This window comes from Mauremys reevesii, linkage group 16 (assembly GCF_016161935.1).
Source record: "Mauremys reevesii isolate NIE-2019 linkage group 16, ASM1616193v1, whole genome shotgun sequence".
In the NCBI taxonomy this organism is placed as follows: Eukaryota; Metazoa; Chordata; order Testudines; family Geoemydidae; genus Mauremys; species Mauremys reevesii.
Genome location: NC_052638.1, coordinates 37,588,383 through 37,612,042, shown reverse-complemented (window position 1 = coordinate 37,612,042; position 23,660 = coordinate 37,588,383). Strand labels below are relative to the sequence as shown.

At 46.3% G+C, this 23,660-nt stretch overlaps 1 long non-coding RNA gene across 2 annotated transcripts in view; it reads left to right on the top strand.

Moving 5' to 3' along the window:
* Positions 1-1,027: 1,027 nt before the first annotated feature.
* Positions 1,028-23,660, top strand: part of LOC120384242 — a 73,415-nt gene continuing 50,782 nt past the window's right edge. For both annotated transcript variants that reach the window (XR_005588704.1, XR_005588705.1), the window contains exon 1: positions 1,028-1,088. This is a non-coding gene — a long non-coding RNA (uncharacterized LOC120384242). The remainder of the gene's footprint in view (positions 1,089-23,660) is intronic.

Below are 23,660 nucleotides of genomic sequence, written 5' to 3'. Positions count from 1 at the left end.
CCTTCAGAGCTGGGATCCTAGCCAGCAGCCACCGCTCTCCAGCAGCAGCGCAGAAGTAAGAGTAGCAGTACTGCAACCCCACCCTAGAATAACCTCACGAACCCCCTTCCCCACAACTCCTTTTTGGGTCAGGACCCCTACAATTATAACACTGTGAAATTTTAGATTTAAATATCTGAAATCATGAAATTGATGATTTTTAAAAGCCCATGACTGTGAAATTGACCAGAATGGACTGTGAATTTGGTAGGGCCCTACAAAGCCAGCCTTTAAACTATCCTTTCAGGAAACCTCAACGAAGTTCTAACGTAGAAGAGAACATTGTTTTGCCAGTCACTGATCCAGTTTCATCTATGCTGATTGTAGCATATCTAAGATAGGCAGTTTCCTTTTCCAGGGAAAGGTCTATTCATAACAGTCACTACAGCAGTTAACTGGCTACTGGTACATATGTTCAAATGTGTGTCATTGGCCCTATACTGCTAAAAGAGATTCTTCTTATGGTCAGGATATAGAAACCAATGCTTTTAGATTGCTGGAGCAGGAAGTTCTGGCTGAACTCTATCCTTTCTGTAGCTTTCAGTTTCTGAGTGCCCATAGCATGCAACACAATGACAAAAATAAAGTTCCTACATAAGCATAAATTTGTTACAGTGCTTAATATGTGTCTAATGCTAACCTATTCAACGATCTGCATTTCATTTTCTACTAATGAGTTTTTTCTCCAAGATACAACTAGCAAGAACTTAACATGGGCAACACCCTTCACTCAACTCATTTCTTAATTAAGAAACTTTAATAATATGGGAAAATCTGCTTCTCTACAGGAAACCTGCTCTGCAAATAGAATCACTCTCATTACCTATACCAAAACTTCAGTATTTATTTTTACACAAGAATCCCCCCCCTTCTTTCTCAACAACTGCCTAACCACTGTCAAAACTCTGCAAATAAGAATCACCCTTTTTATAAGCACCTTTCCCAGCATGCTTGTCTGGTGACCTGGCCCTTTAAATCTGGCCCAGAGAAACAGCTTCAGCCCTATAGTGGCTGTGTAGTGGTGGGTTGCTGGAGCTCTCTTCCAGCTGGTAAGTGTTTTTGCTATGGTTTCCATTGCTTTTGTCCTTGGGGAGTTCATGGACCTTCTAGTCTCCCTAATTTCTGTTCTAGGATTGCAAATGCTTGTAGAGAGGAAGGGTGAGGTTAAATGAATTTAAAGGAAAATAATTAAACTGCGAAGAGCCACATCCTGTCTTTGCTCTACCAGTGCTGCTTCTGTTGGTGGTATTGCGAGCGGTGCCTGGGGCCGCAGGTCAGTATAGGGCATTCAGTCTGAATGAATCATGTCCCACTTTACTCTGTTTTTTGTTATGTAGATGATGATGTAGAGCTCCTAAAGCCCAAATGTGTATTTATATATTGTGGTGGTGCTTCAGAAGTTGCATAATACAATTGGCCATTTCCATCACTACTGCCAGTAGCTACATCACAGATTAATTTGGCCCAGTATGTCTTACTGACAGAAAAATGGTATAAAACATCAGAAGTGTTGTTATAAATGCCTTGTCTCCCGCTTCTATGTACCGTGGGTGAAATGGACTAATGTAGTATCACTGTTTAGCATTTATATTCTGTTAACATGTAAAAATCACAGTCAGGATGGGCCCCACTGTGGTAGGTATTGTACAATATCAATCACCGCCTTCCAAGTGAGTGTTAGTTACTGAATGATTTTAGTGAAGTATTTTGGCCTAAGTCAGCTGGCCACTTACTTCCTGCTTTCTCAGTATAGGTTTCTGGAAACTAAACTTACTCACGGTTCAGTAACTTTTCAAATGCAATTTTTCAAAAAATTCACTCTAGTTTGTTAGAGTGGAGAATTGTAAGTGACAATTTGATCTGAAAATCTCTGATTTTCAAATCAGCATAAGCACAAATTCGGATCTGGGCTGCACCATGCTAAACTTGGAGTCACTCCAGTGAAGTCCACGGTTACAATGGAACTCAACTGAAAATCTGGTCCTCTGAGAACAAGTATGTCTGTAACAGCCAGGACATACTCAGCTCTCCAGTTAGGAGTCTCACACGCTTCTTTTGCAGCATTTACAGGACACCTCCCTCCTGTCTAACTATAATATTCTGCAACAATGGTCCCAAACTGTGCCGCTTCTAATGTTACTACAAAAGCTGGGGGCTAGTACTCTAGACTATTGTAGTATTTTGTGGTAGCAAGGTGATGTGCTTTGCTCAAGGGTCAGAATCTTCCAGCTCAGCATGGGGTGTTTGGGACCCCCTAACTCCTGCAGAAAAGCTTCCCTCTGAGATGGCAGCATTTCGTTTACCCTCTGTGTTTGTTCATTTTAAATTTGTATCGGCTTCCAAACCATTTCCTCTTTCTAAGAGACGCACGCTCTAAAACCAGAAGACGAGCAAAACTTGTCGGTGGGTTCTACAGAACTCTAACCACACTGGGGTGGGGGTGGGGGGGTGTAAGAGGAAAAAGCCCTTTAGTTATATAACAACCTCATGCTGTTATAAATACTTTTTTGTTGAAAGCTGGAGCCAGTTGCTCTGAGGGTGAGAGCCAATGGGAAATATATGCCTGCTGGGATGAGCTAGGATGGCACCTGCAGCATACATGTAAGTCGGACTGGCCATGACGTGAGGGTCGCTTTCAAAGGAGTCTTGGTGCATAAGGTCCCTCTGCAGCAAAAGCCCTTAAGGATGTGCTGAAGTGCCTGGCTGAACAGGGGTAGGTTTATGCACGTAGAATCGGGCCCCACAGGAGTGACACTGCACAAGAGGCAGAGCCGGTGTGTGCAAAACGAGGGTGTGAAAGAGTTTAGTGCTCATGAAAGTGCTCAGCTAAAACCCTAAAGCCTAATGCTGTGGGCAAGCCCTGTGCACGCTTCTACATGCACCTGCCAATCCATATCAATTCTGATGCGTAGCAACCATTCCAGTCCTTGTACGGCCTCCACAAGCAATGCATCTCAATCCTTAGCTGTACAACCCCCCGTCTTTCAGTCCTGAGCGCTGCTCCCTTCCCCAGAGTCCTGCCAATGCACTACAACCCTGAGGAGCAAATCCTGCTACTCCAGCTACTGGCCTTCACTCAACTCTGCCCAAATGCACCTCACTTCTCAGCTGAAGAAATCCATGCTGTTTCAATAGGAGATTTATCTGTGTTATCTATTTTAGGTACATATCTACCCCCTGTTACTGAGTGCCTTATAATGTATTTATCCTCACAGCGTCCCTGTGAGGTAGGGAAGTGTTATTGCCCCCATTTTACAGATGGGGAAACTGAGGCACAAAGCGGCTAAGTGACTTGCCCAAGGAGTGGCTGGCAAAGCCAGGAAGTGAAACTGGGTCTCTTTCTATGTCCCACACTAAGAATCTCTGTAAGAGATGAATCAAAGCTGCAGAATTTAGCCCTTGATTGCTCTTGAACCTAGATTGGCTGTTCCTGGGGGACAGGTAGAAACTCCTTCAAATAATCAATGTTATTTTTGATTGAACCAAGTCTTGTAGAAAGTCCTGCCTTGGGAATTTTTTCTGTCTGTGATTGAGCCACTCAAGAGTGCTGCCATCTCCTTATCTTGCAAAATGCCCTTACTTGGGTGTGAGCTTGCATTCAGGCAAGTTCATTTCCATCTACAGGACAGAAGGCATCAGTCTGGACAAAAATCTCTTTGCACTTTGCAGCGTGTTTATATTTAACACTGTTTGCAATGAATGAGCATTTCAACAGAGTGATTTTGGTGCATATTGTGTTGGATTGACCTGGAATTCAGAAAATGCAGTTCCAATGGGAGATCTTTGAATTTGAAAACTTCCTTGTATACTTTGAATCATATTTTCTTGTTCATGGCTACCTGCAAGTGACAAAACACCCACTGCTGCTGTATGTTTAGATGACATTTTGATGGTACCTTATTATCTGAAACTAGATATGTGATAAACATCAAAACCCTATTATTGCTGCTTCTGGGTGCGTCATTCTGTTGTATGTAAATACATATTTTGTTTTTAACTAACATGTGCACAATGATAGCTCAGTGGCTTGAGCATTGGCCTGCTAAACCCAGGGTTGAGTTCAATCCTTGAGGGGGCCATTTAGGGGTCTGGGACAAAAATCTGTCTGGGGATTGGTCCTGCTTTGAGCAGGGGGTTGGACTAGATGACCTCCTGAGGTCCCTTCCAACCCTGATATTCTATGATTCTATGACCCAGCACTTTACGTTCCACAACCCACTACTGGGTCGTGACCCACAGCTTGAAAACTACTGGATTAGCAGGAGTGTTGTAAGCAAAACACAAGAAGTAATTCTTCTGCTCTACTCCACACTGATTAGGCCTCAGCTGGAGTATTGTGTCCAGTTCTGAGCACCGCATTTCAGGAAAGATGTGGACAGATTGGAGAAAGTCCAGAGAAGAGCAACAAAAATGATTAAAGGTCTAGAAAACATGAATTATGAGGGAAGATTGAAAAAATTGGGTTTGTTTAGTCGGGAAAAGAGAAGACTGAGAGGGGACATAACAGTTTTCAAATACATGAAAGGTTGTTACAAGGAGGAGGGAGAAATATTGTTGATCTTAACCTTTGAGGTTAGGACAAGAAGCAATGGGCTTAAATTGCAGCAAGAGAGGATTAGGTTGGACATTAGGAAAAACTTCCTACCTATCACGGTGGTTAAGCACTGGAATAAATTATCTAGGGAGGTTGTGGAATCACCATCATTGGGGATTTTTAAGAGCAGGTTAGACAAACACCTGTCAGGGATGGTCTAGATAATTCTTAGTTCTGCCATGAGTGCAAGGGACTGGCCTAACTGACCTCTCTAGGTCTCTTCCAGTCCTATGATTCTATGATATTTCTATGATAATATCCTACAGGCATTGAATTCAGTGGCACAATTCTATTGACCTCAGTCAGACCATGACTTGGTCCTAACTTAACAATTGCTGTACGTTTTGCCAACTTGTATAGTTAATTTCAATATCTTGTCATTTTATGGGGACTTTGAAAAGGACACAAATGAACCCAAACAAGATAAGTGGCAAAATAACAAAATAAAAAAACCCTTCAAGTCTAAAGAGTAATCAGAAACTGCCTTTTCCTGTAAATCAGCCTACAGAAGTGACGCTGGTTTCAAAATCTTCTAACCTTTTGAGACTTCCTTAAACATTGAGTTTAAGCGTTCACAGGACTCAATTTTTTCCTTTTGGGGAAAATAAATAATGCACCCACTTGGGTAAAAATCCTCCTTTTTTGCAGACATTTTACAAAATATCTGAAAATACAGTATTTGCATGAAAAAGTACAATATAAATTAAGAAAAGATGCAACCTAGAGTAGTGGTCTGTTTAGAAAAGGCTTTTTTGAGACACACCCCTTTCCAACTCTTTATACCATATTCCTCAGGTTATTTACATATATAACAGTGGAGAGGCAGACTGTATATAGTTATATTATATCCTACTGTTTAACAGCCAATTATTCTAAATGCTTTATAAGCCACATGCATTTTCAGATTGTATTGAAAATTACTGCATTGTCAGCATCTGGACTAGATTTAATGGTGCTAATTTGAAGTCATTTGGTCAAGTGGTTACAAGGTCTCTCTCTCTCAGTATATTAAGGAAGAAATAAAAGGAGCCTTTTATCCCTCTTGTCCTGCTATCACACTGTATCTGATTGATCAAAGAGCATAAGAACGGCCATACTGGGTCAGACCAAAGGTCCATCCAGCCCAGTATTCTGTCCTCCGACAGTGGCCAGTGAAAGATGCCTCAGAGGGAATGAACAGAACAGGGGATCATCAAGTGATCCATCCCCTGTCGCCCATTTCCAGCTTCTGGCAAACAGAGGCTAGGGACACCATCCCTGCCCATCCTGGCTAATAGCCATTGGAGGACCTATCCTCCATTATTTAGCTAGTTCTTTTTTGAACCCTGTTATAGTCTTGGCCTTCACAACATCCTCTGGCAGAGAGTCATGTTCTTATAAATAGGCCTAATTGTTCTTAACAGAGCATGTATATCAGGGAGGAATTTACAGTAACTTTTCACTTTGTTCCTGAAAAATGTGACTTTAAGCTAAGCGATGTTAAGCGAATCCAATTTCCCCATAAGAATTAATGTAAATGAGGGAGTTAGGTTCCAGGGAAATTTTTTTCACCAGACAAAAGACTATATTTTACACACACACACACACACACACACATAAAAAATAAATTTTTAACAAACAATTTAATACTGGTACACAGTGATGATGATTGTCAAGATGGAGGAGTCAGAGGGTGGGATATTTCCCTTACTGCTAAATGATGAACTAGCAATTGGCTGAGCCCTCAAGGGTTAACTCTCTCTCTACACAAGGCAGCAGGAATGGAGGGAGATATGCACATTTCCCTTAAGTACACTGCCTTGTTAATTAGATCAGCTTGCTGAGACCGCAGCTGCTAAAAGCTCCCTCCTTCCTGAGCCCTGCTCTATGGAAGATGGGGTAAGCGGGGTGCAGGAGAAGGGGGGAGGGGGACACCATGACATTAGCCCCCCTCTTCCTTCCCTCCCCCCGCACAGGAAGCAGGAGTCTCGGTGAGCAGCTCCAAGGCAGAGGGCAGGAGCAGCACATGGCAGTTGGGGGAGGGACACAGCTGAACTGCAGGCAGCTGCTGCACAGGGAACTTAGGTGAGCGGGGAGCTGATAGGGGGCTGCTGGTCCACCCTAGTTCCAAGCCCCCACCAGCTAGCTGCAACGGGCTGCTCTTCCTGCAAGCAGCAGACAAAGCAGGCGGCTGCCAAACGACGTTAGAAGGGAGCATTGCACAACTTTAAACAAGCCACGAAACAATGTTAACCAGGACGACTTTAAGTGAGGAGTTACTGTATTAACAAAGGTACTTTTTGATTTTGTAGTGAGGTTATGAGCTTATTTTTAAGCAGATTATAGCCACCGATTTCTTTGCTCACAAACACTAAAAAACACTACTTTGTGGCTCTCAAAGCACTGTTCAGACAATAGTGAATTCAGCATCACAACAGCCATACAGAAAGATTATTCCTGTTTCACAAACAGGTAAACTGAGGCAAAGAAAGGTGAAATGACTTGGTCACGGTCACAGACTGAGTGAGTATCGGTTTGGAATAGAAATCAATTTCCTGGTCCTCTACGCCAGCCATTTGATGGCAAGATGTAGGGCTTGTTTTACTAACATTTTAAAATAGCCCAGATAATATAATTCACTTGGGCGTTACTTGCCAAAGCATTACCAAGGGGAATTCCTTTGGGTTCAAGGCGAAAGGGTTACTTGATAGGATACTCTTTGGAATTTGGCATGAATTTAACTAGCTCATTATTATTTCAAAAAGTTAATGTTTTATAATGGAGGGAATAGAAGATTTAAATAACAAAAATGATCCCACCTTTTTCTTCTGTTATTTTTACTAAGCAAACCTACCAAAAGAAGACAAATAAGATTAATAATGATGGGCCACATTTGGCTCTTATTTATACCTGTGTAATTCTGGCGTAACTCAACCGAGATCCAGATTGACTCTGGCATAACTGAGCAGAATTTGGCCCACTATTTATAAAAGAATGTTATCAAAGGGAAGAACTGGCAGGATTTCCTACTAAACAGACTGCTCCTGTAGATTGATAGTTAAATACAGCAGTGAAATGACAGCGCAGAGCACAACACACATGCAGTTTAACAGCCTCTCTTGAACAGGCACTGAAAGTTCAAAACCCGCTGGCCTCAGTTAGCAGCGTCCATGCAGCCTGCAATCTCCTAGGGGTTGCCTCCCTCTAGTGAGCATAACTGAGACTGACATGGGCACATCCAGCAGTCCAGACATCTTCCTCTCCACACTGTTCTGCTGTGTTAACTTGCTTGTTGCGCAGGGCCAACCGGGGGGGGGGAATGGGGCAATTTGCCCTGGGGGACCCCCATGAGAGATTTTCGGAGCCCCTGGAGCAGGGTCCTTCACTCACTCCAGGGGCCCCGGAAAACTCTCTTGGGGCCGGGCCCCCGGGGTTTCTTCCGCGGCAATTCGGCGGCGAGGGGTCCTTCCGCTCCGGGACCCGCTGCCGAAGTGCCCCGAAGACCCGTGGCAGAGGGTCCTTCTGCCCCGGGACCCACTGCTGGGCAGAATCCTTTGGGCGGCCCTGTTGTTGCGACCTTCTTATCAGACTAGGAATGGCCGCAACTTCATTTACCCAGCACAGAACTGTACAACCAACCAACTACTCGTTCTGAATGCTGTTCCCAGATGAACATGAGTAAGGTAGAGAACAAATGGGTTCAACAATCCAGAGTATTGGAAAGGTTGGAATGCAGGACTGACCGTCAGAAGGTATCTTTATAATCAACCAAATGAGGAGTTCTGAGCACTCCTAGATGCTGGAAAAGTTTGGAACCAGCTGCACAGATGGGACACGTCTCTAGCTGGAAAGAGCAGCATGCTTGATCTAGCTGGTGAGCAGAACTTTTCCACAACATCCCACTCCAAAGTTAAACACATGGGCACCTCCCCTCACCCACTCTCTATCAGAAAATTAGGGATGTGTCAAACCTGGAGCTTCCAGTATGACATTGGATGAATGTGGATTCAGATGTCCAGATCAGAACCTGCTCCTTTCGCTTTGGTTCCAGACCAGATCCAAAAAGGGAAAGGGACCTTCTCTTGGTTCCAGTTGCAGATGCGGTGGGAGGGTGTGTGGCTCCATTAAGGCAAAACACTGGTATGTGCTGCAAGAGCTGTTGGGATCCTCCGTGGAGAGGAGGGGTTGAGTGCATTGCTGGGCAGGCTGCATGGGCCGCTGGAAGCAAGTGGGGAACTTGGGTGTCTCTGCCACAGGATGTTAAATGCCCTGTGAGATGCTGGTGCAACGGCCTCGGGGCTGTTAGCAGGGTTTGAACGCCAGGCCTCTGCTATCTGAACTAATGGCCTTAGGGCCTGAGCCAAAGCACATTTGGAATCAGTGGGGGCCTTTACATTGACTTCAGTGGGCTTGGGACCAGGCCCTAAATCCATTAGCTGGAAGCAGCAGGAGGCAGCTATTCTCTGTGGCCCAGCTGCAGATGGGGCTGGGTAATGCCTTACCACTGTGCTGTGTGGGAGAGACTCATGGAAAGCAGGACAGTCAGGTGACATTTAGGACAGGTGGTACCTTCCACCTGCCTGTCTTTGCCCCCAAGTGTACAACACCCATACAGTAGCAGGATGATGTTAGAGAGAATGTCACTGCGTCTCCTGCTGATCAGCGGTTCCCAGCTGCAGGAGTTACCAACCATTCTTCTCATCCGCCAGATGAGTTACGGATGCAGTAAAAGGGGCTGCTATTGAATTCAGCTTGCCCCACACATCACAATTAAACACATCTGCAGCCAGGCTGGGGAAGGGAAGAGAAATCACCCTCTCTCTGTAGCCCTTGCAGTGTGTTTACCAACTTGCTGTAGCAGGAACTCAACAGTTTCTCCAGATTCTCTGCACGTGCTTCCATGTCATTGGCTCTGTCTAGCAGAGTTTAAAATATATCCTTTATCTGGAAATCTAACGCAGAGTCTGTCTTTCCTGGGAAAATAACTGTTCCAGTTCACAAGAAAACTGCTGTGGTCCACAAGGACGCTATGATTACACTGATACTCCAGACCGATGCTCCCTGTTGGTGGGCGGCTTCAAAATAGCACAGGCACATTGCAAATCATATACAAGCTGCAGGGGCTTGGAAAGAAATTCTATGAGGGTCAGCGGGGCTGACACACAAGCTGCAAATCTTCCAGCTGTGTCATGTCTGCAAACACTGCAAGCAAGAGAAACCACATGCATGGTGGGAAAGGGCATGCTGCCTACCTCCGTGGCTGGAGGGCCCTTGCAAATATAGCGTTGCAACTTTTAATGCCTCAAGTGACTCTGTGGAATAATGGCAGGTTTATGCTGGAAGTAAATACCTTTGTGGGAAGGGGAGCGTGTGGGTGGAAGATGGCAGGATGGAGTCTCAAAAGCTGCAGACAAGCCCAAGAAATGGACTGACAGGGAAACATCTACTGTCAAAAAACCCAGCTGATGGCAACAAACTGGAATATGTGCTTAATCCCACTTGAGTACTTACTGCATGATACATAAATACAAGCTAACTGCATCTGCTAGAAATGTGTGCCTGGAGGGAATGATGTAATAAATAATAGACACTCGTGTTGTGTGTATAAAGACTTTCATGCACATGTATGTATAATCTATTTAGCTATCGATAAAAATCTATGATGGGCAAAAACCAGAACCTGGCATCTTAAAACTCATTGGATTGCATGGCAGAATCTGTGTTTTCCTCAGAACAGAGCCCGTCACTGTTTGGTATTGACCCAAGCCAATATGAGTCTAGTTTCTTTTTGGATGCCGTAAAAATGTTACAAGAAAGCTCGTGGGATTTTGATACCATTGAAGCTGACCCTCAGACCTACATCTAATCCAGATGCAGATGTCTTAGACTGTAAGTTTCTTGGGGAAGAGATTGTGTCTTCGTATGTGTACAGCACAGTGGGGCCTTGATCCTGAGTGGGGCCTCTGGCTGCTACTGAAATATAAATATTTGATCATAATTTGGATCTAGATCCTGCCTCCATGCCCCCCTTGTGAATGTATGTATTTAAACTTGGGAGTGAATTCAGGGCTGACGAGAGGGGGCGGAAAAGCTGGTACAAATTACTGGGGCCCGGTGGTCCGGAAGGGGGCCCAGGGCTCGGCTTCCCCGGCTTTGTCGGCCCTGTTTAGTTGGTCCACCCTTGCTGGGGGGCCCGAACCCGCTCTCCCCAGTCCTGAGTGAATTTGGTGCTAACAGTGAGGCGCTGATAGCAAGGTGTGACCTGGAGTAATGCCATTAGGCGCAGGGAACGCTTGTCCTTGTTCCACTGCACTTCTGGCCCAGCCTGTGAGACCCTCTGCCTTTCCAGCTTTCCTGAGCAGACGCTCACCCATGCCAAAGTGTGCACCAAACTGATGTACTCCTTGGGCCTTAAACCAAGATTTCAACTAACGTCTCCCTGAACGAGATCCCAGGTCACATGTCCACTATGCCACCCCAGCATGATTTAATTTATTCACTGTATAACGATTCTCTGATTAATCTAAATTGTTTGTCTAGTGAGCTTTGATTTCAAAGCACTAGGAAAGCCTGTTCTTTCTTGCACTGGTTCTCAGTTTTCTCCCCTCTTGAAGATGCATATCTCCCTCCTGAGCTTAGATTTTTATATAGCACCTATTACACTGGTACCTAAGTGTTGATGAGTTGAGGCACAGATGTGCTGCAGCCACCAGTGACTGTGTGAGCCATATTAAACTCCCAGGGCTCAAGAGCTCTGGTAAGCCGATATCTAAAGTTATTTTGGGGACCATATAACAGCAAGGGGGCTGCTTTCACCAAAGGGTCCCTGACACACAGCAGAGACACAATACATCATCTGGGCAACTTTGATTCTGATAGCGATCTGCACAGCCGTTGCTTTCAGTTGACAGGGATGCAAAGGCTTTTATGGTTTGGCTTCCCCTAGATTATTGCCCCTCTGCCTCAGAGGGAATGGCAGAAGCTCCTATCAGTGCATGCAGTTGTGGGATGGAATGATCTTTGGTTGAGGAGTGTTCTCTCCCAGGCAGGAAATGAGCGGTGGGGGGAAATCAGTGGAGATTTTTCCTGAGAAAAATCCCTTGTTGATTGTATCTGACCCATTCTGTAACAGAGAGCAAAGGTTCCTTGTACCCCATTGCATTTGGAATGGGAGATAAAAGGATAAAATTAAGCAGGGGAAAATGCAGACTGAATATCAGGAAACATTTTGTACGTGCAAATGACTACAGCATAATCTTACTCTTCCGCAGCTGTAGTTTTCACTTGGGCTGGAGCAGAACAGCCCTGCCCACCTCAGAAATGGAATGAAGTGATCCAGTTTAGAATATGCAGATTGTGAATTCTTTGGAACAGGCACAATGGAGTCATGGGGCATAACTGGGGCTTTTAAGTGCTACGGTAACCTACTGGTGAATGTGTCTTACAGGTTCCCGCTCTGTGCTGATTCGCAGAGGATATGAAGTGTTATAGCCCCTATCTAAAGAGGCTGGGTTATTTAGCTCAAGGTGTTGCAGCTTGTGCTTTTTAGCTCAGGAGGTCCCCAGTTCAATCCCTGCTGTGTTGGCCAGGATGGCGATCGTCACACAACCCCAGTATGCAATAATACTTCCAGAGCCAAAACTTTGTTGGGTGTTAAAAATACACAACCACATTATTTCTAGATCAATCAGTTTGCGTGTGCAAATGGACCATTAGCTGAGCACTTTCCTGTTTTTTGTACACACAACATCTCCATGCACATGTAGGTTTTTTTTTTTTTTATGAGAAGTAAAGTTTAAGCAAATCCCTGGGACCAGACAACTTTGGGGAAAGTTTAGTTCGGGATCTTTGAGGCTTTGCTACCAGAACTCTCACCATGTTGGTGACCATCAATAAATATGAAATCCAGTAAAGACAAGTGCAAAGTACTTCACTTAGGAAGGAAAAATCACATGTGCAACTACAAAATGGAAGAATAATTGATTAGGTGGTAGAACTGCTGAAAAGGATCTGGGGTTATAGTGGATCACGAATTGAATACGAGTCAACAATGGGATGCGGTTGTGAAAAAGGCTAATATCCCCCGGGGCTTTGTTAACAGGAGTGTTGTATATAAAGTCTTGGGAGGTAACTGTTCTGCTCTACTTGGCATTAGTGAGGGCTCAGCTGGATTTATGTGTCCTGGTCTGGGTGCCACACTTAGGAAAAATGTGCACAAATTGGAGACAGTCCAGAGGAGAGCAACAAAAATAATAAAAAGTTTAGAAAACCTGACCTATGAGGAAAGGTTTAAAAAAACCTGGGCCTGCTTAGTGTTGAGAAAAGAAGACCGAGGGGGGGACCTGATAAGTCTTCAAATACGTTAAGGGCTGTTATAAATAGGATGGTCATCCATGTCCACTGAAGGTAGGACAAGTAGTTATGGGCTTAATCTGCAGCAAGGGAGACATAGGTTAGATATTGGGAACAATTTTCTAACTCTCAGGATAGTTAAGTTCTGGAAGAGGCTTCCGAGGGAGGTTGTGGAATCCCCGTTATTGGAGGTTGTTAAGAACAGGTTAGGCAAACACCTGTCAGGGATGGTCTAGGATTACTTATGTCCCGCCTCAGTGCAAAGGGTTGGACGTGATGACTTCTCGAGTTCCTTCCGACCCTATGATTCTATAGGCAGCTTGTGAAAATATTCTTTGGCTGAGTCCACCCTGCAGGGGCGAATCCTATCCCACGGGGCTGGGCCCGGCTCCCCGCTCCGGCCCATTGGCTCTTTCCTCTTCCATTACATCACTTGACACGTGTGTCCATATATAGCTTGGGCCCTCCCCATGTGACACCTCACCCTGTCCCCTTCCTGGCCTTGGCACCACTAGCCACGGTGCTTTGCCTGCTAGGCTGGGCATGCACGTGGGTGGCAGGGTGGCTCAGAAAATGACATGGCAGAGATGATTTTGAGGGGGCTGAGCCCCCCCCAGCCCTAGCCATCCAGTGCCCATGCCAACTGAGCCTTTGGCAGGCAGCACACTGTGTTTGCCAGCCTTGAAAATCCTCACATAAACTCCTACATTCCAGTCTTCTCTCCCCCCTGCCCCCGCAGTGAACAATCCTCTGCTGAATAGTAGCTAGGCGAGTTCCCAAACAGTATCTGCTGTTATTACATTAATTACAGTAATCTAACGGGAAATGTAAACAGGAAAACTCGCTGGGGAGATCAAGGGTAAATGTGCTGCATGGCGAGGGAAGGCGGAGAGGCCGTGGCTGCTGCGAGGAATGGAGTTCAGTACACGGGCCGTGTAAAGTTCACTCTTCAGCTTGCGGTTGGCTGCAACTCAAAGGCGTTAATTAGTTTTGACAGATCACCCTCAGGCCAGCATCCCCTATTTGTTTCCCTGCTTGGTGACAATCAAATCCCAGCGAGCGATGGCTTGTGCCTGGAGTTCAACTCCTCTCTGTGGCATCAGGGCCTGGGGCTGAGTGCATTAGAGACTCAGAGTCAAAATGTCGGCGTGCAGTTTTCCAGCATGAAGCTTTTTCGATGGAGTGCATGTCTCCTTCGCTCTCTGGTGCCTGGACTTTGAACCCCACCCAGGAATTCAAACTCACAGGCTAGCGTGACCAGACAGCAAATGTGAAAAATCGGGCTGGGGGTGGGGGTTAATAGGAGCCTATATAAGAAAAAGACCCAAAAATCGGGACTGTCCCTATGAAATCAGGACATCTGGTCACCCTAGGAGACCTCACTGCCTGCCCCCCAATCCCAGGTATGGAAAAAGCAGTAGCACTGAGGGGGAAAAAAATAAGACTCCAATTGCATTAGCCTGGCCTCTGCCAGCAGGTGTCACTCTAAGGCAGAAGCAGTGGGTGATTGGAGAACATGGAGTGGGGGAGGCATGGGCTGACAAGCTAAATCAACAATGAATAGGAGTCAGTGTGATCAGTGGAGGGATCGGGAATTGCTGCATGGTCCTGGGAGTTCTGGAAATGTGCCGGGAGAAAGAAATGATCTGACTGCCAGAGTTGGCTACTGACTTTCAGTCATTTTAAAATATTCTGCCACTGGAACTGCATGGTAGCTTTACACAGGGCCTTCCTTCTGAAGCTTTTGGCACAACTGTGTTTGTATTGCATCTATCGATCATTTCTAACCAGTTGCATGAATTTAAAACACCCACCCAACCCAGAGTAAATCAGAGATGTGATCGGCCAGTTACAAGGATCTGTGGCAAAGGGGATTCCCTGAGTCTGAAATCGATCAGCCACCTCATCATCCCGACTGAGCCCCTCAAGAGAGACACCCCTACAACAGAACAAGGTTCTCCCCCAGCAGCCAAACACATTCCACCCTGCCATGGGCTGGTGGGCCCTTTGAGTCACGCTGGGCATGACTTAGCAGCTAGCCCTCAGCCTCACGAATGCCCTGGCAACATGAAGGCTTATTAGTGACCCCAGCTGGGTGTGAGCGGCTGACCCCAGCAGGGAGACGGCGTAGAGTTACGAGCTCAGTAGAGGAGGAAGACCCTGGAAGGAGGAACAAGGGGTGTTTCCGTGTGGGAAGAGCCAGAGGAAGTCAGTCTCTCTCCCACAGGGAGCAGGGTAGGCTCCCGGCATGGGGAGCCCGGAGATAAGGCCTGAAAGGAGCAGGGAGAGCCTCAGAGGCGAACTGTTGGAGTGCCTGGCGAAGGGAACCAGTAGGGGAATCCTGCTGCGGGAGAAGCGAGATAAGAGACGCTCTGTAGGCGTCGAGAGGCGGAGAACTTCTGCGCAGCCTGAGAGGGGTAGAAGAACTATTAGTCTGGGCATTTGGTTTGGACTTGAAGTTGGGCCTTTTGTTACCTTGGAAGGGGAGTGAACTGTTACATGACTTGGCCAGAGGGCTGAGCCACAGAAAACCCAGAGAAGGAGTCAGGAGAAGACACCAGCTGGGACTGGCCATGGCCACGAGAGGGAGGTGTGAGTATGAGAGCGGAAGGTCCCTGCAATGCCATGTCCAGGCATGAGGGGGCACCCTAGAGATGAGGATGTGTGCATACACTCCCCCTAGTGAATCTCCTTTCCAGGAGAGCAGATGACTTTCACAGCAAGGCCTGGAGATCCCCAAATCCCACCAGGGGATGGGGAGGCAGAATTATTATTATCCCCATTTTACAGAGGAGGAACTGAGGCACAAAGAGTTTGACCTTCCTGAGCTTGCGTGGAATTTGTGGAAGAGCTGGGATTGAACACTGATCCCCAGTAGGGTGACCAGATAGCAAATGTGAAAAATCGGGACGGGGTGCGGGGTAATAGGTGCCTATATCAGAAAAAGACACAAAAATCAGGACTGTCCCTATAAAATCGGGACATCTGGTCACCCTAATCCCCAGCCTCCCAAACCACAAGGAAAAGCAAAATGGCGCTTTGCTGGTATAACTGCAACTACCCTCAGGGCTTCAGCTGGCACTGCTGCATCAGTGAAGGATTACACCTCTTCATATCTGTGACCAGCATTGCTATGCCAGAAGAAGTCTGTAGTGTAGACATAGCCTGGTATAAATGTGCTTGTACTCGTATAGCTATTTCTGTACAGTGGGATAAGGGGAATGAGCTCCCTTTCTATCAGTATAACTAAGTCAACATTAGGGGATGTACCAACTAACTGTTTCTGTAGAAAAACCAAAAGAAATCCCTAACTGAAATAGTTATCAATACAAGAACTGTGTGTAGACCAGGCCTTAAATACAGCAACCTCTGGAAAGGGAAGACTGCAGGCAAAGGCTGGGAGTAAAGGGACTTTTTCAAACATGTGGTGATGACACAGGCACAACCCCTGACTCTTACAGGAAGTGCCACAGAATCCTTAGAGTCCACTCATCCCAAAGAGACCTCCTGCCCAGTAAGGGGACCCCACTTCCTTGGAAGGAGGAAGTGCTAAGTTGAACCTGTTGGGACTGGAGCCTGTGGCCAGCTCCTTCCATACGGAGATGCAGGAGAGCCACAGGTGCTGGAACTAGGGGTGCTGCCGCACCCCCTGGCTTGAAGTGGTTTCCATTCTATACAGGGTTTACAGTGTGGTTCAATGGCTCTCAGCACCCCCACTGTACACATTGTTCCCCTGAGGAGAGTCACCAGGAAATTCCTAACTAAAGCTTTCCTGGATCCCTGGCAAGTTTGTATTAAATTTTGTAAACCCACTCATTCATATTAGAGATGAACCCAAGCCACAAGGTATATACCTGGCTCTCAATTTGAAACACTCCGGAGAATGTAGGTATTTGTGCCGTTCTGCTATTCTAATGCAAACAGAAGAGTAGGGCTGGATATGGAGCGACAAGCAGCACTGGCTGGCATTGGCAGGGTTGTTGCAGATGGTTGGCACGGCAGCAGTAGTAGCTGTAGCTGTTCAGTAGAAGAGAGGATGCCAGAACTGGCAGAGAGGGAGGGGATGAATGAGGGTGATGGGGTGAGACAAGGCAGCCACGAAGACAGCAGAAGTGATTTTTTTTGTTTGGCGCATAGAGGTATTAGTTGGCATGTATGTTCTTTATACGCCAGTCAGTGATGGAAGATATTGCAACAAGTCTGAGGCCAGCTAGGAGTTCACTGTTGTCACTATTATGCAAGCAGGTCATGTTAATCTTCACAGCAACAACTCATTCAGATCCTCCTGCTCCTAATGCATAAACCCTTCCACTTGGGCTAAAGGAGACGCTTCGTTAGCTGGTCGGGGCCTGTGACACACAGTTGAGAAGTTCCGATGGCAGCCATTTGAAGGCAACCCCTCTCCCCCCGGCCTTCACTACTGTGTTATTTTCCCTCCCTTCTGCATGGTCACATTAACAAGCATCTTCTAGTTTTATTTCTTTAATTTTGGCCCAGGAAAAGAGGATACAGCCTCAAAATGTGAGGAAACAGTCGCTGAGATGCACCTTATTCCTCTTCTGGCCCCTTGTTTCATTTCTACAGTTCAGTTTCTTGTGAACTTCCTCCCTCTTCAGAAACTGAGTCTGACCTGGCCAACCCCTGACTGGCGCATGCTCTATAGGTCATAGAGTATACAGATGTGTGATTTCACACTGCACTAGGTGACACAACAGCCTCCCTATCTTGTAATGTACCCCTTTCTCACAGGGACTTTTTATGTTTTGTTTTTTCGAATGACTGTGCCCATAGCATACAGCATAACATCTGAAAAAGCCCTTTCTTAGAGGTTATTTTCAGAATGCCTGGGGTTTCCAAGTCCTGATCCCACCTGGGAGGAATATTCTGTACATAACCTTAGAGTGGGACTTCTTCTAAGGGGCTTTTCTATTGGGGTAACTGGAGAAGGTTTGGTGTTCCCGGAAAACAGCTCAAGCCAGTGTAGGGAGTTTTTCTTAGGTCACTGCTGCAGAATGCTGGGCCTGTTTGATATTTTGGCCTAGCCGCCACCTCTAATAAGGAGCTGGAGGCAATCCAGGAACCAGTTCTCAAAGGGGAATCTGTGAAGATAGCCACCTCCAAGAACATTACAGCTGTATGGCTAGGGGGAGATAACCACTTTATTCTTCCAAACACTCCCAGCCAGAACCACAAAGAGGGCATTGCTTTTCCCCAAACGTAGCACGTCCTCTGATGCTGCAGCTCAGCATCCACACACTGGAGTTTCTCAGGTCTTTTGCTCTGCAGTTACCTAGCAGATAATTCAGCCGTGTGGACTGTCACTGGTTACTGTAGCTTGTCTCCAGAGTTTTCACCCCACCTGCAGTATATGGACCCATGTGGGTTTGATAAAAGGCTTTAATTCCAGTGCATTTGCCTTCTATACTTATTAATTCACATCTCATGGTGGGAATGGGTTTTCTGATTTTCCTCCCCTCTTATTTTGGGTGGGGAGATACCGTTGTGGTTTTATCTTGTGTAGTGCACTCACGGTGCACTTTTTCTGGAGTGCAGGTTGGACTGTGCTTTTATAGCACGTAGGTGCCGGTGCTTGATCATGCTGGGATCTGCAAAGGAGCAGTTAGGCACCCAAGGAAAAATTTCAAAAGTGCCTGCCTAAGTGAGTTGGGCACCTAGGCACCTAAGTCACACTGAAGTCAAGAGGGTTTAAGTCACTTAAGTGTTTTTTGAAAATGTTACCCCAAAGCTCCCCCTTGAATTTCAATGGGATTTGGGCACCTAACTCCTTTGGGCTCCTCTGAAAATCCCTAAGACAGCTCCTGTAGATAGGTGGTGCTGGCAAAAACTACAGGAGTTCTGGGTTCTTTTCCTCACCCTGGTCTGTGACCCTGAGTCATTCACTTCACTTGCTGTAGCTCTGTTTTCCCATTTGTAAAAGGATATGAGTACTTGCCTCGCAAGAGTGTCTGGAGAATTAACTGATAAATAATTGCAGAGATGTTGGAGATCCTCAGCAGAAAGATGCTGCCACAGTGCGAACGATCATTGTCACTGGTATTCATATTGGAATTGTTAAGAAATAAAAGGGGCAGAGCCCAGTTTCCACTCTGGAGGAGACTTTTATATCTCCCTGTAAGGAGACTCACTTGCCATTTTTTCCTCATTGCTGAATTACAAGGAAAGTTAATTTTTGATCTGAGCTCGTTTCTCAACTACAGAGTTTTTCTGCTCTGGCTGCTTCTCGGGCAGAAAAAAAAAAAAAAGGAGACGGATGAAATGACGATTTGCTTCAAAGTAACAACCCTGGCGTGCATTCAAACCGGCAAATCCATTTCTTTTTTATTAAATCCAATTTCCCAGATCTGAAACACACGCCACCTAGAGATGGCCAGTCCTCAGGGTGGTGTCCCTGATCCTGCTGGCTGCTGACCTCTTACCGCTCTCACTGAGCACCTTACAGGATCGGGCCCTTAAAGATCAACCTACATGCACTTTGGCACCAAAAGGTCCTCACCAGAGATTTATGGTTGGAACGCAACTACTAGAAATAAAATAAAACCAGGGTTAGTATTCGGAAAGTGCTTTCACTCACCTCTGTGGACAGCCAGGACAGTCAATCCATTTTGTCCAGCATTTCACCAGGGCTGTGGTCCTGCCAACTGGAAATCAGTGTGCTGTGAAACCTGCTTGCAGCGAATTCATGATTATAAATAAAACTCCACTGAGAACGAAAGTCCCAAATGCTTCCTGTGTAGCTTTTTCAATCCTGATCAGATAGCACCTCTCCTTGGTGTTGAAGTCTGTGGGTGAGGGGTGGAGGGAAGGGCTTCCACCAGCAGTAGGGTTCTCGTGTACTTTTAAAAATAACCCCTGGCCTGTCGGGTTTGCCTTGTAGTTCCTTCTCCAGGAGCGATGACTTGAAAATGAAACGGGGCAAACCACTATGTAACTCAGGACTTCAGCAAGCAAATGAAATGCTCACAAAGGGAAAAAGAAAAAGCTTGAGTTTCGGGGTCAGAAGTTGCTATTTTGCATGCTTCATTTTCAGTTTAGCTAAATAAAGACTAACCCAGGAGCCCCAGAAGATAGTTTTGTTCTGTATGCGCCGGTGCCCAATCTGGGCCTTGTGGAATGGTTTTGATGGAGCTAAATTTATGGAAGTTCCTTCCCCAGGTTTTCCTGGGAACAGTTAAGGGATTTCCAAAGAGATCTGTTTAAGAGCAGGGAAGGGAAAAGACATGGAAAATTTGCCCCAAGATTTTTCTCTCTGCTTGTTCCTGTGAGCATAATAAACGTGTGCACGTGTCCTGTCTAACCTCTTGAGCACATACTGCATTGGCACACAGAATTCCTTTTATTTAAGGGGCAAATCACATCGAGCCATAATTTAGATACAGTTCTTGAATACTAAGGCCCAATCCTGAGAAGAGAATCTCATGGTTCAGTGGGGCTACTCACAGGTTATATATATGCTCATGTAGAGCCTGATTTTATCTGTGCCTATAGTTTATCTGTCTATGTAGTTCGCTTTGCAGGATCGGGGCCTAAGTTAGTATATGAGACTTAGACAGGGGAACGTCTAGAGTCCATGAAGCACAAACAAGAAAAAAAGTTTAGAATTTCTTAGGGACTGGTCACAGGTTATTATTGTTATTTATAGATAAGGTAAACTGAGGCACAGAGTAATGAGTTACCGAACGTCACACGGTGTGTTGGTGGCACAGTCAAGAACTGAGCCATGGAACTGTCTCTCTCAGTTAGGCCATGCTGCCTCCCTGTCAAAGTAATTGAAAGTGGACACAAATAATTAAGAATAGAAAATATTGAATTCGTACTGTGGTGTGTGCACCGGGACCCCATCGTCCTAGGGGTTGTACAAACACAGAACAAAAAGGCAGCCCCTGCCACAACGAGCCAACAATCTAAGTAGTTAAAGAACCTTAGTTAAAACCACTGCACAAATGTGAAAACGTAGCCCCCAAACGTCAAACGTTGTGAGTTCATAGCCTATGTGTGAGGAGGGGGCAGGGAGAGGACTAAAAAATAGTTATAGGCCTTGATCCAAAGCTTGTTGGAGTTAATGAAAAGACTCTCAGTGGGCTTTGGATGAGACCCATAGTGAAAAGCTCTTGGTCAACCTGGTTACGTGAAATCTTTTTCTCAACATAAAAAGGGAATTCATCTCCCACAGCAGATCTCCCTATGTAACTTTCCATGAGCTGTAACTCTGCCCTGCTTGTGCTCTGAAATCACATTCCTTCCTCCTTTCCCTGCCTAATGCAAGTCACATGTGGACGTTGCGCCCTGACTCGTGTGCTGGGAGATGTGAAAATAACCTGCCTTTGCAGACCTTTCCCTTTGGTTTGTTTTTAGTGAACCCTCTGCAAGGACTGATGTGCAAGTATCCTGCTGCTTTATGCATGGGTACCTGATGGTAGGCGAAGGGATGCAGTTGCAGACACGCCACTCCCTGTGCTAAAATGCCCCTCTACCTGTGTGTGTGCATGTGTCTTTAACTGGGTGTCATTTTTCAGTGGTAGTGTGCCAGGCCTGCAAGGCAGCTGTTGCCAAGATAAATGTCCATGCTTCATACAAAGAAAAATTCCTTCTAAGTGGCCAAGTACACGGTAGACTTGCCCCAGGGGCAGGTCTAGCTTTCACACACACATTTTTGGCAGGGGAAGACGAAACGACAGAGCTGGCTTTGTGAAACTTGTTACTGCTGGAGGCTCCCAATCCATGGTGAGCAAGGTCAGGCTGAGGAGAGGGGTCCCCGGAATGGGTCCCAAGCTCGGCTTTTGGTTCTTAAAAAAGAAAACAAAAATAGTCACTGTGTGGGTGTGGCCATTTTTCATTTCTCCAGCGGGGTGACAGAACAGAGCGATTTGGCAGCCTGTCCAATGGGAACGGAACACATAGTCCAAGCATGCAGACTGGCAGAGGGGTTTGCACTTTTAGGGGAATGGAAGTTAGCTGGGGCGCTGGAGGTAATTCGGGGGGTGGGGTGGGAGATGCATAGGGGCTCTCTTTTTGCTCTGTATTTGTACAGCACCTAGCACACTGGGCCCCTGGTCCATAACTAAGGTTCCTAGGTGCTACCCCAAGTGACAAACAATATGATGTCTGTGTGTGGGTATATACCTGTACTCTGTGTATGAGATAGTGTTCCATCTACATTAGAAAGGGTTTGTTGGAATATACCAGCAGAACTGTCTTGGCAGATCTCCCTAGTAGAGATGCAACGTATACTGGTAAGAGTCCTCTTGCGAGCATAGCTTATACATGATGTAAGCTATACCAGCCAAGGGTCCTTTTTCCAGTATAAGTGTGTCTACACTAGGGCTTTTTGCCCGGGATCAGCGTTCACATTGCACTGCCAGTCAGTACCCGGCCCGGGCTGGGGAAGTGAATGATCCCACCAGTGGACCAAAATCGGTGATGAATCCTGGTCACATGCCACTTGAGGCACGTTGTGCATATGCTAAGAAGGGTTTTGTTTGCTGGTATCAAAATGTCGTAAAGACTCCCCTCCCCCAACCTCCATTATTATACCAGCAAAAGCTTCCAGTGTAGACTTGACCCAAAATGGAAGTGGATCAGAACGGCACCTCCTAATGGTGCGAGTTCTCCAGCAGGTGCTGCTCCGGCAGATGAGCTATCTGGTAAGGGGTGCATCGTACAATGAAAATCCTTCTTCTGGAAGGTATGTGAGACACACTAGCAGCTCACGAGGCAAAAAGAAGCCTGGGCACTGTATGCTGTGGGTGGCGCGCCTTCTGCTCCTCTGGCCAAGGAATTGAACTCAAAGGATACGTCTCCACTGTGATTAAAAAAAACCCCGTGACTCCGAGTCTCAGAGCCTGGATCAGCTGACTTGGGCTCACAGGGCTTGGGCTGTGGGGCTATAAAGTTGCAGGGTCGATGTTCAGGCTCTGGCTCTGAGACCCTGTGAGGGAGAAGGGTCTCAAAGCAGAGGCCTGAGTCCAATTTATGCAGCAATTTTATAGCCCTGCAAGCTTGAGTCACCTGACCTGGGCCAGCTGCAGCCATGCTGTGTGTCTTTTAACACAGTGTAGACATCCCCAAAGTCTGTTCTGAGACTGGCCCCAGGGAATCTGGTGCTAGACAGAAGTGTGATCATATGTGCTTGCTGGAAATTGAATGAGACTGGGGGTACGTCTACACTACCCGCCAGATTGGCGGGTAGCGATCGATTTATCGCGTGTAGTGTAGACACGATAAATCGATCCCCGATCACTCCCCCATCGACTGCTGACCTCCAGCTCGGTGAGAAGCGGAAGCAAAGTCAACGGGGGAGCGGCGGCCGTTGATCCCGTGCCGCGAGGATGCAAAGTAAGTGATTCTATGTCAATCTAAGATACGTCGACTTCAGCTACGCTACTCTCATAGCTGAAGTCGCGTATCTTAGATCGATCCCCCTCCAGTGTAGACCAGGCCTGGGAGTTGGGTGCTTAATTCCCCTAGTCTCATTTGAGAATCCCAGCTTGAATCCCCTCTGTAGAGTGCCTGATCCTCTTCTGGCTGGGTGAGTGGGAGGACACGCTGTCTCCCGGACTGAGAGTGTGGCACAGACCTTGCTGCTACCAGCCAGTCCAGAGTAATTGTATCATCAAAGCAAATAAATGAAAATAGAGCCTATGTTCTATTATTTGACAGGCTCAACACAGCTGCACTG